Source organism: Fundulus heteroclitus, chromosome 1 (assembly GCF_011125445.2).
Source record: "Fundulus heteroclitus isolate FHET01 chromosome 1, MU-UCD_Fhet_4.1, whole genome shotgun sequence".
Taxonomy (NCBI): domain Eukaryota; kingdom Metazoa; phylum Chordata; class Actinopteri; order Cyprinodontiformes; family Fundulidae; genus Fundulus; species Fundulus heteroclitus.
Window position 1 is genome coordinate 1,835,288 of NC_046361.1, and position 7,892 is coordinate 1,843,179.

A 7,892-nucleotide genomic window follows, 5' to 3' on the forward strand; every position below is an offset into this window, starting at 1 on the left:
ATTTATTTGTAAGATTGATATAAGCTTATGTTTGTAACTTTAGTAATTTGAATTGAATAGTTAAATGTGTACAAACCCTGTAAATAACTGACTTAAATCACTACTTTCACTATCACTAAAAAAGTGTGCAAAGCACCTCGGGAAATCTTATGGCAGGCGAGGTCGCTAAGGATGGTAGCGGTGCATCCTCAGAATTCGGGGAAAAGGAGGACCCATTCGAAGGCTGCATTTTAAGCATCCTCAGAATTTTTGCCAAATGGGACAGCCTCCGCGCATCGTTGTGACGTCACTGGCCTTAAAATGCGTCCTTCGAAGGACGCAGCCTGCGAATTGAGACACAGCTACAGTGTACCGTAATGCTCTGAATATCCATTGAGCGGAGCAGCTTCGTTGTTAACCAGTCATACTTACAAATTTTAACAGATTTTTGAGGGCATTGTACCACATAAAATCGGTCAGTAAGCCCAGCGGTAACCATATGTAAAGGCGCACTGGATTATAGGGTGCAATATCAATTTGTGAGAAGATTTTGAGTGCACTTTATAGTCTGAAAAATATGGTACAGTTTCCACTGAAATGTTTAGAACCGGGCTGAAGTAAATATGTGGCTCTGAGACAGATGACAGATGTCCAGCTCAGTAAAGCCAACCAGCTAACCTGGGTTGATATGCAACGAGTTTCTTCTGAACGTTGTTACTAAGAAATGCTGCGATGACAGCCCACTTTTACCTTACAAATACCAAGATGCTGTTTTTATGTCAGAGAAAGATTAACATTGAACAAACACCAATTTTATACTCTGTTAAAGAGTTTAACTTCAATATGTTATTAGAATTCACGTCACTCTGACAGTTCATTAGTATACACCATTTAGTACACATTGTGCGAGTGTAGTAATGCAGTCACACTTTAAAAGGGCATCTTTATTTAGATTGATAAGTCAATCAAAATTAATATTGGTGCATTTCATTACTAAGCAACAGCCCTGCTATAAACCTTTTGGTCAAATGGAGCTAAAATCTGTTAACTGTTTTTAGAACAGCTTAACATCATCAAGAAAAATAATGAAGGGGTCTGTAGGGGCCTGTGTTTACGTAAAGAAGTTGGAAGATGAGTTTATTAAAGCAGAGAACCTTTGAGCGGGTCTCACCTCTCCCACGTACTCCATGACAAACGTGTTCTTCTTGATGTGCTGCAGCGTGCGCACCCCCCAGCCTCGGCCGTTCTCCGTCTTAAAGATGCACAGGTCAAACTGGATCCCTTTCTGCACCACTCTGTTAGAGCAGCCGGGCCCACAGTTGCATCTGGAGTACACTCGTATATGGGGCTCCCGGCCGGATTCGCACCTGGCCCTTGTCGTTGTAGGCCATTCGATGGAGTGAGGCCCCCGGGCAGCATCCCTTCACCGGCTCCTTCTGACAGTCCTTGCACTCACAACCAACAGCCATCTCGTTCAGGACGATGCCTGGGCCAACTTTGTAGTGTTGTTGTAGGTGAAGTGTTTTGGAGGGCCATCGAGATCCACGTCGTTGGTGACAAAAATGCGACCTGGGTGATTGCGAGTCTTATTAAGGTGAGCTTCCCACTGACGCAGGCGCTGGCGGTGTTTGGCTTTCTGAACCAGGATCAAGGCCGCTTCTCTATCCAAGCTTTTGGGGAGGCCACGCCTCTTTTGGCGCTTCAGCACTTGATCCAAGTCAAGGTGGAACAGTTTCATCAGTTTTGGACATTTGAGGTTCCTTTTGGGTTCCCACGTGTTATCAGATTCAGGGAAGCCTTTCCACTTAACAAAGTAGAACTCTTCTCCCTGAAACACACAACAACTTCAGATATTCCTCCCAGAGACCGGACCAAGCATCTTCACCATGTTAACAAGCAAAGATGATCCACACCTTAAATTAACAACGAGCTGGATTTTTGGTTTCTTATCATCTACTTCATTACACAATGATGGATGGTGCTTTTCTATGCTGCTTTAACAGACTTTTCATCTTTTAAGCTCTTAAGGGTCCTCTTTACTAAAGAAAATCAAGAGATTGTCTTTCTGAGCAATGTAAGGATGTAGCACCTTTTTCCTCTGTGATAAGGAGCAAGAGGATCTATATGCATCTGATTTAAAACTTTATGAAAGGGTTTAAAGGAAACAACAAGATTTAAATTGTCTGTATTTAATTAGAATCAACAGGTAACCACTTATTTCTATTATTCTAATGCGTTTTGAAAAACTAGACTTTTAGATAATTTTTCTTTCACAAAATGAACCAGCAATGTTCACATAACAGTTTTTTGGCACATTTAAACAAAGAAATGTGGATATTAGCGCCACCTTGGGGTTTTACTATTTTATACATCTGTTAAATGTTGTTTAAATACTCGGTTTCTTTTGTATAGCAGCTTTACTGCATAATTCCTCTCAGTCCAAAACATCCTATTATATTAAATTAATCCCTGTCTCTCTCTATCTAAATAACAAGTACGGACAAGATAACACGCAGAGCTTCTGGAGATAAATTGAAGGTTCAGCTGTTATTTCCATTCACACTTTAAACTACCTGCTGACTATTTTTCCAGACAGCTTGATTAACAACAAGTCTGGAGAAACTTCTGAGGATATCTGCAGTCTCATATACTCGTTCTGAGATGTATCTAAAAGAACGCATGCAGAAGTTAAAACACACTGTTGGATCTACTGTGAATCACGTCTTTTAAAAACATTTAGAGGAATTCGTCTTATTTCTCATTGAAATCTTTGTGAAAAAAAAAAATACCTTGTTCCTCTTGTAATCACAGAGGAACTCCACTTCATAATCATTGACGTTGGCTCTGTTCACGTTAAGCTCTTGACAGTAGAGCTTCTCCAGGCGACAAAGCCCCTCCAGCTCATCCCAGGTTATCTTGCAAGGGACACAGCAATCTGAAACAGCAAAGCCAAGAGATGGACTTAAACGGACGGTGCCAGAACAGTGTGTGTGCGTGTGTGTGTGTGTGTGTGTGTGTGTGTGTATACAATGTCTTGCAGAAGTATTCAATCCCCTTGGCTTTTTACACATTTTCTTACATCCCAATCTGTAATTTAAATGTTTTTTTATTCTACAATACCCACATCTTAGATGTTCCCCAGAGCACCATCAAATCCTCATCATCAAATGGACAGCACCTGGTACCACAACAAACTTGCCAAGAGAGGGTCGCCCACCAGAAGTAACAGACTGGGCAAAGAGAGCAAGCAGACCAAAGGTCACCCTGAAGGAGCTGCAGAGCTCCACAGCAGACGCTATGTAGTGTTAACAATAAGTTTAATTTGCCACATGTATGGACGAAGGTGCTCTGGTCAGATAAGACTAAAATGTAACTTTTCAACCTCCAACAAAGACTATGTCTGACCCAAACCCAACACATCCCATTACCTCAAGATCATCCCCACCAACATGGTGGTGGTAGCATCATGCTGTGGGAATAGGTTTCAGCAACAGGGACTGGGAAAATGGTCCGAGTCGAGCGAAATATGGATGAGGATAAAAACAGGGACGTTTTTGAGCAGAACCTGCGTTAGTTTGCCTGTGATTAGAGGCTGGGATGGAGGTTCACCTTCCAGAAGGACAATGACCCTAAGCAAGCTACTAAAGCAGCATTACAGTGGTTTAAAGGGTCAGTTTATAGCATCAAGGCCTTCGTCTTGCAGGAACTGCTGACACACTCCAGCCACATGAGGTCTAGCATTAGGAGGAACCCAGGGCTAACAGCACTAGCATCTGGTCTCACAATGGGTCTGAGGATCTTATCTCTGTACCTAATGGCAGTCAGACTACCTCTGGCGAGCACATGGAGCCACTGTGCGCTCCCCAAAGAAATGCCACCCCACACCCCACCACTACTGACCCACTGCCAAACCAGTCATTCTGGAGGATGTTGCAGGCAGCAGAACGTTCTCCATGGTGTCTCCAGACTCTGTCACATCTGTCACATGTGCTCAGTGTGAACCTGCTTTCATCTGTGAAGAGCACAGGTCGCCAGTGGTGAATTTGCAAATCTTGGTGTTCTCTGGCAAATGCCAAACGTCCTGCACGGTGTTGGGCTGTAAGCATAACCCCCGCCTGTGGACGTCGGACCCTCATACCACCATCATGGAGTCTCTTTCTGATCGTTTGAGCAGACACATGCACATCTGTGGCCCGCTGGAGGTCATTCTGCAGGGCTCTGGCAGTGCTCCTCTTGTTCCTCCTTGCACAAAGGCAGAGGTAGCGGTCCTGCTGCAGGGTTGTTGCTCTCCTACGGCCTCCTCCTCGTCTCCTGATGTACTGGGCCCGTCTCTTGGTAGCTGCCTCCATGCTCTGAACCCTATGCTGACAGACATAGCAAACTTTCTTGCCACAGCTCACATTGATGTGCCATCCTGGATGGGCTGCACTACCTGAAACACTTGGTATGGGTTGTAAACACTAGAGTGAAAGTACCACCAGCATTCAAAAGTGACCAAAAACATCAGCCAGAAAGCAGAGGAACTGAGAGTAGTCTGTGGTCACCACCTGCAGAACCACTCCTTTATTGTGTGTGTGTGTGTGTGTGTGGGGGGGGGGGGGGGGGAGGTGTTACTAATTGCCCTCTAGTTTCCCCCTATTGTCTGTTTCCACTACAGCAGGTGAAATTCGATTGTCAATAAGTGGTGCTTCTCAAGGGGACAGTTTGATTTCACAGAAGTGTGACTGACTTGGAGTTACATTGTGTTGTTTAAGTATTCCCTTTATGTTTTTGAGAAATATACATACACACACACACACCAGGTTGACAATTGATCAAACAAGGGAACTAATTTTTTTTTTTTTTTTTTTTGGTGTTTAAAAGTTCATCTTTAGACCAAATCCTCGGGTCCCAGGAGGACACACACACAAAAACACGGGAGTTTTAATTCAAAACAACCAAGTTAAAATTAGAACACGGCTCATGGGACCAATTGCTGTTTTTGATTATGTGTGCATTGAAGCTAGTTCTCGGTTGGACTTTTGGGACAGATTCAAACAACCCGCTGCTCCTTATTTGGAAACCGGTAGAGGAATCGGGCTGTAGAGTAGAGACGGGTTTAGGTTGCCGACCTATTTTCAAACACAGCCATCACATAAGTGTAAAGCCAGAGTACGTCTCAGTACAGATCCGCACACATTTAAAAGCGCAGCTTCGCGTATGTTGCTCCACGTTCTCAGGCTGTTCTGTCCCTCTTCCTTCCACACTCATGGCAGCATGCTTCTCTAAACGCACACTTTAATCCGTATTACAACTTAATAACCACGAAGAGCTGAAAGTACTTTGAACAGTCTGGCAGCCGCGGTTAGGAGCTACTTTCTTTTAAAAAAAAAATGCACCACTCACAATAACGGCCTCTCCCAAAGACGACATGTGGTTAGCATAATAGCATGACATTCCCTATTGCAACTTTCACCTCGCTCACGAACAAACGAACGATTTAACTCACAACAGGGTGAAACATTACCTTTCAAATTTTCCGCCATGTTTTCCGCATAACCGCCAAAATACATTAAAACTCCAATGGCTAACACTGGCGTCGGTGAACAGCTCTTAACTGTTGCTGATTGGTTGAGCCGCTTTGCTCAGTCGTCCTATTGGTGCAAAATCATCAAGAAGGCAAGGAGCGCTGCTTATAGGCCTCGTTCGAGATACACCAAGGGAAAGAACCGATACTTTATTGGTCGCTCCGCTGTGACCTCACAGCCTAACAGCGGAAGACTAGTCAGTCTGTCCTCTTCTAACGGTAACAAAAAACAAAACATGGACATACTATAGGTATATTAGTCTACGGTACAAAACAACCACACACCTACGTTTGAAAACCAATTTCCTTCCTTTTACTTGCTAGCCTATCATGTAGGTCATTCTAGTCCTCCCAACCAGGGGCGCCTGCAGGATTTTCGGAGCGTATACGCACAAAAACCATTACCACACCTGACCCACACAAGGGCAAGGGTGAACATGCGTTGCGATGCGCGTGGCACAGAAATGCATTATGTGTTTGTGTAACTCACCGTGAATCATGCGCGGGACGCACAGCCTTTGATTCAGCAACATGCACTACTTGACCCACACAATTTAGCCACTTCTAAGTTGATGTCAGTATTGGTTCAAAACTGTGTCCAGTCTCTGATTTCTCTTCAGAGTGATAGTAGAACACTCCTAGATGGTTCTCACCAAAGGTCATCAAGATTTGATGTGGAATTTCAAAATGAAAGCCCTCTCAAAATCTCTTTATTAGCTTGTGTGATTCGATTTAATTTTGAAATTCAGATTAGTGACAAAATTTTGAGATTTTGATGGCCTCTGGTGAGAAGCATCTAGGGGTGTTTTACTATCACTCTGAAGTGAAAGCAGTAGCTGGAAGCAGACAGTTTTGTTTCAATATTGACAGCAACATAGATATTTTGAGAGGCTTTAATTTTGAAATTCCACATCAGATCTTGAAGACCCTTGGTGAGCAGCATCTAGGGATGTTCTACTATCCCCCTGAAGCGAAACAAAGAGTTTTTTAGCAGCACCTTAGGTAAAATTAACCAGATTTAGAGATTTTGAGCAGCTTTATTTTGGAAATCCACATCAGATCTTGATGACCTTTGGTGAGCAACATCTGGAGGTGTTCTTTTTGTCATCCTAAAGTGAAAGTATTCACTGGAAACAGTTTTTGTTTAATAGCCATGGAAACCTATGTAAAATAAATGGGTACTCTGAAAAAGGAACATCCAATTAACCACATGAGACAGTGACTAAAAAACAAAAATACATACATACATCATACAACCATATTCCTAGGAAGAAATTAAATATTTTTAGAACCGAGGTAAGAATGGTAACTGACTCCAGTTAATAAACGGTAAACATATCACTTTCATTTTGAAAGGTCCAAACCAGGGTTGCTATGCATTTCATGCTGTATGACTGGGATTCACAGGCTCAGGTGCTGAGTCTGTGACATCCAGAGGAAGAGAAGGTGAAGCGATAACATTTGCTTCTTTTCAACTGTTTTAGCAAAGGTATAGGCAATATTTAATTGTTTAAAAGGCCGCTTATTCATTTTAGCTGACTTCACAGGAGTCCCATTTAGCTTGTGAAAAAAGGCACCAGCCACTAAATAACAAAGGTTATCTAATAAAAATAATTTAAATTTAGGATGTATATACATGCGCCCAACCGCACAGACACACACATATGTACCTACTAAGCGTTTGACAAAAAAGAACATTTATTTTATCCCAAGGAGAGACAAAAATCAATAAAAGTCAAAAATCAAATTAGAAAAAAATATCAACTCAAATCCAAAGATATGCATAGTGCATGCAGCTGCAGGGGCCCCTGCGCAGACCCAGGAATGCTATGTTGCCAAACTCCGCCCCTTCAAAGAGTTCTTTTTCTTTTTTTTCAACAGTTTTGGTTAAAAAAGTTGGTTTAATAAAGGGTTGAGATAGAATTAAGTGTTCTTTATCCTAAAAATAGCTAGTTAAGCAACAGCATAAAATGACCAGGGGTCCACTGAAAATGTGTTTTGAATTTGCAGAAATACACCACTCCTGGTCAGAAACAACCAATCAGAGCCAGGAGGACTGTCTGGCCTCTGAATGATAAATTCATTCTCTTTTGCTTTAGAACGTAACTTTTAAACTAATCATATTACTAATCTAGTTGGTAACTGTCACGCCCAAAATTTCCTATTATGGGACAATAAAAAGGTATTTATTTTTATTCTCCACAGATTGTTACCTGCAGGTCTTTGGAGCTCTGGTATTTAGCCTTTGTTTCCAGCTCAACATAGGCTTAAGAAAAATCCTTGTTGTTATACAATCCACAGACAACAGAGCATCAGAAGAGACAACAGTAAATGGTGTGAACACTTT

General features: G+C 42.3%; 1 pseudogene; it reads right to left on the bottom strand.

Annotated features, from left to right (window-relative positions):
* Window positions 1-923: 923 nt before the first annotated feature.
* LOC118564485 lies at window positions 924-6,055 on the bottom strand (annotated as a pseudogene).
* Window positions 6,056-7,892: the final 1,837 nt, after the last annotated feature.